Source organism: Cucumis melo, chromosome 9, assembly GCF_025177605.1.
Source record: "Cucumis melo cultivar AY chromosome 9, USDA_Cmelo_AY_1.0, whole genome shotgun sequence".
Taxonomy (NCBI): domain Eukaryota; kingdom Viridiplantae; phylum Streptophyta; class Magnoliopsida; order Cucurbitales; family Cucurbitaceae; genus Cucumis; species Cucumis melo.
In genome coordinates this window covers 126299-136943 of record NC_066865.1, presented here as the reverse complement: position 1 = coordinate 136943, position 10645 = coordinate 126299, and the positions used below count along the sequence as shown (strand labels likewise).

At 43.3% G+C, this 10645-nt stretch overlaps 1 non-coding gene across 1 annotated transcript; it reads right to left on the bottom strand.

Moving 5' to 3' along the window:
* Positions 1-10153: 10153 nt before the first annotated feature.
* Positions 10154-10228, bottom strand: TRNAP-UGG (transfer RNA proline (anticodon UGG)). Its single transcript has one exon. It is a non-coding gene; the product is annotated as a tRNA-Pro (tRNA).
* Positions 10229-10645: the final 417 nt, after the last annotated feature.

The window sequence follows — 10645 nt, the reverse complement described above, 5'->3', positions numbered from 1 at the left end:
AGGAGCCGTAGGAGTCCCTTTGTTCATTGAGGCCGAGTCAATATTCTAAACCTTCCATAACAAGGCTATATTCCATAAATCAGTCCTATAATCAGAGGTCAAGGAAAGCCGTCAGTCCGGAGGACGGAAGGATCATATTCTTTTTTGATGGGTCCGGAGGACTCATATAACAATGTATCAAAGAGATCTGAGAACTGCACTTGTCACAATGACGGAATAGAAGAACTCCAGACCCTATCGGTATCGCTTTATCAGAAAGAATGTCACTCAGGGTATCATATTGCTCGGAAAGATCTGGAAAGAGAAGTCGTACAATCGGAAAGAAAGTCAGCGGCTTCTAACCGATCAGACCCTACTACTTCAGTTACCTTGCTGACTTATCTTTCTTAATGGAACTCATGAAAGAAGAGAGAATAGACTCGGCCGGGAGCTTGCCTCCTATCCCTATCAGCGGAAACTGAGACTCAGTCCCGCCGATTTCAGTTATGCTTCGCTCTTTTTCCGATTTCAGTGACTGACGAAAGATCTCATACTCACATAACCTATTCATCCCCTGCGGACAATTCCCTCTAGCTTTCCCTAGCATAGGCTTTCCTCCGCTCCGCTTCTTTGTCTAGCCTTTGATGTCTTCTTGTCCTTTGATTAAGGGGAGCAGCTTAGTAATCCCCTTCCCTGACTAAGCGTACTCAGTCTTCCGACTGATCTTGTCTTTGTCTGATTCTCCTTCGAGATCCGATTCTACCTCCGTAATTCAGAGAATGAGGCTCTCAATATTCTTTGAGCCTTGTTCATTGACTTTATCTTGAACCTTCTTTCATTAATTCATGCTAATTCAAGATCTCACAAGAGTTCTCGCTTCTGATCCTCTTTGGGTCTTAGGAATAGTCAATGCCCCCTACGCGGGTTAGTGGAATTCAGAGGTCCGACTATCCACTAGGGGTCGAGCTCTTTTCGATAAAAGCAATTGACTCCTTTTCATTTTCAGACGCCGATCAGAAAACATATGAAATACCCCTACCGCGAAACCGCTCCCTTTTCTTTCATTGGGAAATGGTAGTCCGGTGGTCGGAGTCTGATTTCATGAGTCACTGACGAAGAAGGAGAGATAGGGATCGGGCGAGGGCACATCCAGATCAAGAGGTTAGAATACCGGTTCCAACCTCGGACTTAGTCGGGCTAGCTTGCTGCTTAGTCAAGAAATAAGGAGGTCAAAACCGGCGCCAAAGCAATTAAACTACCACGTACCGGTGAAAAGAGAGAGACCATTGAGGCAGGAAAATAGGCTGACTTATGGATTGACTCCCAATAGTCGAAACGAGACTAAAACGTGAGATGTCTGAGTAGAAAAAAACCCACTTTATTTGCGGCAAGGGATGACGCATCCGCAACGACAACAACTGAAACTACTTGGACTGAGGATTCTGCAACAGTCGAGGCATTTCATCCTCAGATTCCACATATTCTGATTCTGGTCGAGGACACTGATCGATGTTCTTGTCCAGTTTAGCAGCCTAGTGGAAAGATCATATTCTATTTTGATGCCATTCAGTTCTCAAAATCAAAATAGGGATTGCAAAAACAAAGGCTCAAAGATCATTGATAAAGGCTCGACTGAAAGGAGAGTGAGGAGACCACCAGAAGTTCTCAAAAGAGAATCTTTCCCCTCCTATCGTCGCCTCTCCTCGCAAATTCTTTCCGCCTGTCCTTCGTAGCTTTATTCTGCTTCGCACCTTTCCAGTCGCTTCGATCATTCTTCGATAATTCATTGATGAAGCTTGAATCTTGGACTCCTTTCAGTCGAGCCTTCGGACGGTTTTGACCTATACATTCAAAAAAGCTCTAATTAAGCTAGGACGGACCGGGAACTGTAGTCTTGTCTCCCTGCGAACCTTCCGCTACGTGGGACCGGGAACATGATAGGCTTCTTTCTTCCGCCTCAACTGATTTTTCCCTACTACGGACTTCGGTCTAGCCTATTCATACTCTGACTATGAGAGTCGAGCTAGCAGCTGCTATAGGCGATTTCATTCCTGTTGACGAGTCCTTCTTTTCCGTCAGAAGGAGGTAGGGCAGGATTCTCCCAGTGTGCCCGAAAAGCTTGCCCGATTCTCTTGCTTTTCTTTCGTACTGAATTCCCCTACCCCTAAACTCAAATTCCACTTCGAACCTCTGAACCGCTCCGTGGGGGACCTAAGATAAGAGGTCTTCGGACTTATTCAATCTTTCTCCGGGTCAAGCTAACCGGGGCTAAGAATGGGGGTTAGGGGACAAAGAAAGGACCATAAACCACATCGAAGAATGATCTATTTTGAAGTACGTAAATCGGTTGATTACGCTGGCTCAGACACATTATCCGTGAAAGCAGAGGTTTGAGAAAGACCTCGAACGAGGGAGGCGGAGTAGGAGTTGAGAGGCGCCTAACTCGTCTATGCGAGACTTCCAGATTAAACTACCACGTACCGGTAGAAATCAGTCTTTAGGGGAGAAGAAGTTCTGGAAAGGGCTGGTTCGAAGGACCGAGTAAACAAAACTAAGCTGACCGGCCCATCAGGCTAGCTTTTCTCTTATTCATTCCCTTTTTATGAGTACCTTATTTGTTTGCACAATAAGGAATTTCTCGTCATCGATTGAATCAGAAATGAAATGAAACTACCACGGACCGGGGCGGGACGACCCCTTGGACAGGTTCGGGTAGAGGAAGGACCAAGGCAGATTGACCTGAATTAGGAGTTGGGGTCCTAGGCTGATGAAGTTTCATCCGTTGAAGCAAGACCCCTCGTCCTCCGTAGTTGAATCTAGGAAGATCTTTCCGCTATTATGAAAGAGAAAGCCTATCCTCATACTCATTCTGAAAAAGGGAATGAATCAATCCATCCCAGCGAGATCGGCCTCGCCTCGGTTGTGAGAAGTTGATCAAGATCCTAGGCTTTCTTCTTTTTTCCCTCAGACGTAGAAGCAAAAACAAAGGCGCAAAGAATTTGCGTAGAAGGAGTCAGAAATCCATATGAACCTGTCCTCCGGCGCGAAGCGAAAGGACTGTGAAGGAGTGCATTATGTTTATATGGATTTCTTTCGTTGCACTCCTTCTTTATATTAGAATTCAGTCCTTTCGCTTTCTTTATGAAATTCCTTGTTCATTGACTCCTTTTAGACAAATACAAAGAGAGATGCCCGTCCTTTTGACTCAAGATTCCATATTAAGCGAACCTCTTCCACTCGCAAAGATCATTCTTTCGATCATTCTTTGAGCCTTGGACTGATTTTGACATATGAAATTTCTTCTTTTTCTTAGCTCAAATGAAGAAAAAGCTAGGTTTTGGGCCTATAAAGTAGCAACTTTTCATTCAAAATCTTGAATTTTTTCTCTATTTTCGTTAAATAGAAAGATGAGAAAAAGTCAGATTTAGAAGGAAAAAAGACGGGAAAACGCCAATGAAAGAATCAAGCCTATCAAAAGAAATGAACAGACTTTGATGAGAGTTCTACTTTGTGGTCCGGAGAAAGAGAGGAGAAAGAAAGTCAAATGCCTGATTTTTCACTCAATTATCGTTATATAGAAAGATTCGAAAAAGTCAGATTTTAGCAAGAAAAACGAGAAAGGATCAGTCTGATCGCCTTCTTCATTGATTCATTGCTTAAGACATGAATTCAGAGATTTCTGAGTTGCACTCCTTTCCAGTCGCTTCTCTTTGTTCATTGATTATTTTGAGAGCTATTTCATAATACCACTCCTTAACAGTCGTTTCGCTTCTCCCCTCTCCTCTATTTGGAGTCGAGCTATTTCATAATGCCACTCCTTCAATAATGAAGTCGTTTCGCCCTCAAATTCTTTGACCCTCTCCTTCCTTATTTGGAGAGCTATTTCATAATACCACTCCTTCTTTTATGATAATACAGTCGTTTCGCCTCAAATTCTTTGACCCTCTCCTTCCTTATTTTGAGAGCTATTTCATAATACCACTCCTTAACAGTCGTTTCGCTTCGCGCCTCCGGACGACTCCAGAATCAAGTCAAAGACTGAGATCAGTCTTAATTAAAGACTTCCTTATTCTTCAAAAAAAAAGGAGTGCAACGAAGTTCATTCCACTAATATGGTAGGGAGGACTAGTCTGATTCCATATTAGCTTTCCTCTTTGATCCACAGATGAATATGGATATAAACAAGTCCTTCGGACCAAAAAATAGCCGAGGACTGAAGGGAGGAGGAATTCCATACTCCGATCTGACTGGGGAAGAGGGCTAGGGCTTTCGAATCAAAGCATGGGGCATCTGCAACTAAGAGGGAGCAGTAGTTCAGAGCCAGGTCAGTCAGTAAACTTCTATTGATGAGAGATGAGATTAGAGGGACTCCTAGCAAGAAACTTGTATGAAGGGCCCCCATGGAGACGCAGGAGATGCAGGAGCCGCCAGCCGGATCGACCCAACAATGATAGGCCAGAGGGATAGGCTCATTCGACTAATTAGTGATCCCTGGCCCTACCGCTACGTGGGATAGGAGATGCCCCTGAAATTAGGGGATTGGTTGATCGGAAAGCTCGGGCAGGAGTAGGAAATCTCTGTCTTGAAAGCCAGCCCTACAGAGAGGAGTTCCTATCTCTACTGCCTATCCAACCCTAGGCAAAATCTGTAGTGGTGGAGTGCTTCGAGTAGGATGGATCCGATCCCATCCCAGCAGTCAAACTCCTTCCTGTACTTTCATCCGTCCGGAGGATAGGCTTGATTTTCATATTCAACCACTCAAAGTCGTCGGACCTCTCTATTCCACTTTCATGTTGCTGGACCTGCCTTTCTCGAAATAGAATAGAGGAGTCCCCCCGAGGAAGATCTTTGTTTTCAGTGGGATGTGGAATGTGATTGGTGATGGATGGTGCTTATTCAATCCGTTCTGCATCAGATGATGAGCCCATGCTCAAACTTTCTCTTTGATTGGCGAGGTATATCAGAAAGAAAGCCTACCAAGGCATAAAGGTGGAGATTCGAGCGAGAGCCCGAAGAGGGGAGGCGAGAACATCTTGATCGAAAGCTCCCCCCTATATCTCTCATAGAATGAATAGTGAGAAAGAAAAGGGAAAAGAAGATCAAATCGATCGAGAATCTCATCATCTGTTAGGTGGGCCAACCGACCGAGTTAGTTGGGGCAGGGCGTCCATGTCACAGAACCTTTCTTCTAGCCAAGAATCCCATTCTTTCTCAAATCGGGGCAATGAATTGGTACGGAAGTTTGAAGCAGAAAAAAACCCTAGAAAAGAGGTGTGTCCAGGATCTGGTAATCTAAGCCTTGCTTCTTCTGGTCGGCTCGTATTAGCCTGTGCTTTATTACAGGTATCCCCCCCCTTCCTTTGGTCTTTTCAACGGTACTTTCATCTTCAGTCGCGGTCATGTCTCGCTATTTGAGTTCCATCTTTGATACATCTACATTGTGAAAATCAAGCCTATCCTCCGGACCGCTCCGTTAGGAGTCATTCAATTCCATATTCACTAACCCCCGGAATTTCATCAGTTCCAGGTTCAAGTGCCTGCTCATCCATCTTCATTCCAAAGGCGAAGATTTCCATTGAGTGACTGTAACAGCTATGGTTGTCAGTCAATAGTAACCAACCCTTTTAGAGCTTTATCAAGCTTTCATCTTCACCATAAGAAAAGAGGGGACCTTCGCTTCATTAGAAATTTGACCGATAGTCGGACTTCCAAACCTACTAAAAAGTTCATATGGTAGATTGAAGACGACTGTAGGACGGGTCCGGTAAGCAAAAACAAAGGCGCAAAGAAAAAAGAATATTGAATGACGACTGAGGCTCCGTAGGAGTTGAGAGGAGTTGAGGGTAATTAAGCTAGTCCGGACCCTTATTTAAGAAATCCATATTCATCTTCATCAATGAACAAGGGCTCGACTGAAAGGAGAGAAAGACTGATCCCTATTCAAAGGCTTGAAGGAGTGCAACTCAGAATAAAGGGTGAAAAGAATATTGAAGAACAAAGGCTCAAAGCCTAGGCTTTCTTTGATCCACAGATGAATATGTCCTTATCAATGAGACCACTCAATTCCTTTTCACATTCTTTGAGCCCGTAGTTAGGATAAAAGAGGTCTGGAGGACGGGTTCATATTCCATTGAATGACGACTGTAGGACGGAGGACGGGAAGAAGAAGATCGACTGTGAATATGGATATAAACAAGGATTAAATAAGGGTCCGTCCGAAGGTTATGAAATAACGAGACTCAAAACAAATCAATGAATGAATTGAGAATGAAAGAAGCTCAAAATTAATCTGCTAGATTGAAGAGCTAGATTTTTGACATCTTTGTGCTAGATTTCAAATCCACAAATCCAAGAATCCCAGAAAATGCAAGGGCTCGACTGATAAGGAGAGCAAACCACTTTTGTAGCAAGAAAGAAAGTCAAATGCCTGATTTTTTTATCTATTATCGTGAAATATCAAGATTCGAAAAAGTCAAAAAATGCAAGAACCGAGAAAATTGCCAAGTTTGAAAGGATGAGTTGATCTCAGATCATTTGCTTAAGACATTCATTCAGAGATTGATCAAGAAAAGAAGAAGAAAGATAGAAAAAGCTAGGAACTACCGAGAAAGAAAGAGGCATCAAAATAGTTCAATTTCTTTCTCTTTTCTTTCAGTTTTTTAGTCTCGCTATTTGTTCATCAAAGATTCTTCCTTCTTTTCTCCTTGCCTAATTCATTCATAATATGGATTTCTCTCATTCTTTTCTTTGGTTTTCATTCTTTGATTCTGTCTGAATGAGAAGATGATTTCAGTGATCCACGTAGCCTTTCAAGAAGGACTTTCTCCCTTATTAGGAGTGGAACTCAGTCAATTCCATATGAACCTCCGGACGAGTCAGAAATCCATATTCATCTGTAAGGAGAGGCGCAAAGAATTTGTGGATACTCCTTATCAAAGAATTTGAGAATGATACTAGACGAAGGAACTCATATTCATTCAGCCTTTGTTTTTGCTTCGGAGTATGAAGACCGGAGGACCCGTCGCAAATTCTTTGCGCCTTGTTCATTGAGGCGGGAAAGAAAGACTCAGAGCAAAGGACCTACCCTCGGTTCACTGAACCACCAAAAAAAGAACCCCTGCCTGCTAACTACTCTTTTCAAGAATCCAGAAAGTCAAGCGATGCCTTTTCACGGCAGATTCATGACCAAAAGCAGACAAGAACTCCTACTACTATCAAGAAATTCAGGATGCCTTCTCCGTCTTCCTTTATTTATTATTCTTTGGGTCACGAATGGTATGGTCTACTTTTTCTCAGATAGTCACAAGGGGGGGGGGGTTGAAAATCAGTCCCTTCCAGCCGGTTGAGCCGCTAGCAAGATGAATCTTGTAAAAGCATTGATAAGGGGTTTGAGGGCACAGGGCAAAGTACCTAGAGAAGAGAATTGAACTTGCTAATTAAACTACCACGTACCGGTAAAAGGCAATGTCTCGCTTAATTACGATTTCGCTTGTTCCGACGTAGCTTCTACAGCTGAAAGAAAAGCTAGAAATCTTGGAAAAGAAAGACTAAGGAAAAGAAGGGAGCCGGACCTTTGAAGCGGTATGGCTTAATCCACGCTTTGGACCGAGCGAGAGAGAAGACAAGGAGCTTTGTCATAGTATAGTAAGTAGGACCATCCGCTGACTGAGAGTTGGAGGTTTTGAAAGTTGCCAGAGCCTATACTGTCTAGCCGATGTTAACAATAGAAGGTCCGAAGTTATGCTTTCCTTTCTGACGAGTAAGTGAGTGCGACTAATTAAGCTACCACGGACCTTGAATCTCTCTTTTCAGTTTCTAAGTTAGTGAGTCAAGCAGGTATAGAACTCTTGAAGAGTAGAGAAGAGGTCAAAAGAATTTGAGAAGGAGTTCTTTCACTAATGAGGAATGGAGACTGACTCAGTCTCGAATCGAAGCGATAAGGTCCCAGCCATTGCCAGTTCGAGTGAGGGTCTGAGTTTACAGCCTTCTACTCTGCTAAAGTTCCAATTGAGTTTTTTCGACAGCACTGAACTTTCTTATAGAAGATGCGATAGGTTTTCGCTTTATCAACTTCCTCAAGTGGAATCAAGAAGTCCAAGAAATTCTATGGAATAAAGAGGATCAATGAATCAATGAAAAGGACAAGCAAAGCAAGATGTCAAAGTCTCAGGGCTAATCAAAGAATTGCGTAAGCAAGCAACTACAAACAAGTCCAGGGAAAGAAAGAGTGGTTTTCTATCCTTGAAGAAAAAAGAAGTTCAAGGCTCCATAAGGGATATTGTTTGAATAAAGTCAAAGAAGAGATTCAAGGTTTGAATTGAAAGGAAGAAAAATCAGGCAATGGAAGGAGCGGAGCCCTAGGAGAAGGAGTACTTATGAAAGAAAGGATATAAGAGGCTCTCAACAAAAGAGAATCTTTCTTCTCTCTCTTTCGCAAATTCTTTGCGCCTTCCCTATATCTAAAACTACGAGTACCTTCGCACCTTTCCAGTCGCTTTTCACATTCTTCTCAACTCCTAACCGCTCCTCTCCTATATCTGAAACTACGAGTACCTTCGCTCCTGTCCTTCTATTCTACGCTTGATTCTGCTTCGCTCCTCTCCTTTCCTAACCTCAGTCGAGTGAGCTTCGCTCTGAACCCTATATTTGAAACGTAGAGTACCTTCGCTCCTCTCCTTCCTAACCTCAGTCGAGTACCTTCGCTCTATTTCAAACTACGAGTACCTTCGCACCTTTCAGGTTCATATGTCCTTATCAACTCAACTCCTCGCATATTTCATTGCGCCTCTATCTGAATTGGACCTTTTCAATGAAAGCAGTGAGGACTAGCTTAATTACAGACCACTAAAAGACTAGGACTCGTGCAAGCGCAATCAATGAATAAGGGGCAAAGAATTTGCGAGTGGAATCTTGAATATGAAAATCAAGCCTAGGGTCAAAGAATGTTTGACTGGTCTCGCCTTTCGTAGCCGACACTGAGAATTCTCCTGTCTTATGAAATACCCTCAGTAAGCCCTACTTTATAGAAATATCTAGTTCTCGCTGACGATTGTTGTGACTCACTTAACCTATGAAAGGGAGAAAGGCAATAACTCACTCAAGACCCTATCGGGAAAGGCTGCTCGGGGGAGCTGGAGATTGAGCGCCACTGACTCTAACTTCGAATTGAAAGCGCTTGAGGCTCCTACTCTCTTGAGATAGCTTAGTCCCCTACTCAATCCGGGAAAGCCGCTTCTTTCGATCCAACTCGGTCCTCGCACCAAGTCTTCCTCAGTCAGTAGCTCTTCGGAAAGGGAGTGAGAATGATGATTCCCCGTACAAATCTAATGGAAGAAGAGAGAGAGACTTCGCAGAACTACCGTCATAGCTTGAACTCTCTGTCTTGAAGCAAGTTCGAATTTTCTACTCTGCCAGACTTTGACCGCTTGAATCAAAGCCATTATTCTTGCTGGTTTTTCTCAAAGAAGGTGGGTAAGAAGAATCAAGATCTACTTTCCACAACTATAACGATAGTTCATGCTTTCCTCAATCGATCTTCTCCTTCTCTTTTGTACTCTGCCTATCCCAGAAAGAAGAAAGCCTAGGCTTCGCGGGCGCCTATGGCCACTGACGGGGCTAAGTGGGCGTTCTAGTTTGAGAAAGAGAAAGAGAACTTGAAGTTCATATGGATAAATCAGTCCTTCGGACGCTGAAAACTACCGAGAAATTGAGAATGAGTTCTTCTTCAATGTAGATAGAGAAGGATAATTATTACATTTCGAAATAAGAGAATGAGAAGGGTACAGGGAAGAATTTGAGTTCTTTCTTCGTTAATGCATTGATGAAATGGGAATCATCTCTCTGATTTCATGCCATTGATTTCATTCATTCTTCACTGACTATGATAGTGCAACGACGAATCGCATCTTTTCTTTCATGCTTTGTTCATGATTGAATTGGGTGGGAATCTGATAGTTCATGCTTTCCTCATGGATCACTGACTGAATCTTGACTGAATTCATGAATTCCTTTCTTCGTCAGTTCTTCATTCTGGTTTGAATTGGACGTGAATTTCTGGAACGATAGCTCCGAAGAAGAAGATCGGCGAACGGAAAGCAATCGAGACGAGGCGCTAGATCACGGGTAGGCAGACTCAACCTCTTTCTCGTGAACTTTCTAGAAGACAAATACCACATCAAGGTGACAGGATTCGAACCTATGGCCCTCTGTACCCAAAACAGATGCGCTGACCAGACTGCGCTACACCTCGACCCCATACCATGAAGAGAATGAACTCAATAAGAAGGAGATAGTAGTACCGGAACTCCGAAAGAAAGAGAGAACTACTCATGAAAAGGGCAAGGTCGACTTATGACTCTCCTTTCCTCCATCCACCAGTCGAGACTGATTCGGTCGTAGCCTGTATTCGACTTCCTTCTCGTTCTACAACTCACTCTCACTTAATGAATTCATTCCATCTCGCCTTCTCGTACTTATGAAACTCACCTCCACCTCTGACCGCGTAGTGGGCACTAACCTCATCAGAACCGGGACATCAGAAAGGGGATCTCATGCCGGGATCAGAGTACGAGCTACTTCAACTCAACCGTTAACAAGACATGAGAAAGAGACCTACGGGATTGGCTGTTCGGAGCTAACTCAAGAACTCAAAAAACAAAGGTCCAGA